This window comes from Micropterus dolomieu, unplaced genomic scaffold (genome assembly GCF_021292245.1).
Source record: "Micropterus dolomieu isolate WLL.071019.BEF.003 ecotype Adirondacks unplaced genomic scaffold, ASM2129224v1 contig_7669, whole genome shotgun sequence".
In the NCBI taxonomy this organism is placed as follows: domain Eukaryota; kingdom Metazoa; phylum Chordata; class Actinopteri; order Centrarchiformes; family Centrarchidae; genus Micropterus; species Micropterus dolomieu.
The window spans coordinates 1-517 of NW_025736656.1; the positions used below are offsets into that span (position 1 = coordinate 1).

A 517-nucleotide genomic window follows, 5' to 3' on the forward strand; every position below is an offset into this window, starting at 1 on the left:
CCTTCAGCCGGAGGTCCTCACTCACAAACAGACGCTCATTCCTGGGTGGACATTCAGGAAAAGGATCCAGTCCGCCTGGAAGTCCCTAGCCAGGATCAGACGCTCTCCCGTCCAAGTCCTAAGCAGGCCCTGCCAACTCTGGCTTCCGAGATCAGGCGAGATCGGGCAGTCCCAGGCCGGAATGGCCGTAAGCTGCCTTTGCACACCCCAGACGGGCCTTCAAAACACGATGTAACATTTACACAGCACTGTGTACAGGATAGGGAGAAAAAGAAGCAGCAGCAGCAGCAGCAGCAGCAGCAGCACCAGCGCCCCCTGCTGTTTCCTAAAGAGACGTTCAAAAGATCTCCTTTCACCGAAGCGCCCTCTGCCGTTTTTCGAAGGCGATGCGAAAAAGGCTTACAGCACCGGGTATTCCTAGGCGGTCACCCGTCCAAGTACTAACCAGGCCCTGCTCTGCTTAGCTTCCAAGATCGGACGAGATCGGGCGCTCCCAGAGCGGTGTGGCCGTAAGCCA

At 57.3% G+C, this 517-nt stretch overlaps 1 non-coding gene across 1 annotated transcript; it reads right to left on the bottom strand.

Moving 5' to 3' along the window:
* Positions 1–396: 396 nt before the first annotated feature.
* On the bottom strand, positions 397–515 carry LOC123964980. The gene has a single exon (XR_006823581.1). It is a non-coding gene; the product is annotated as a 5S ribosomal RNA (ribosomal RNA).
* Positions 516–517: the final 2 nt, after the last annotated feature.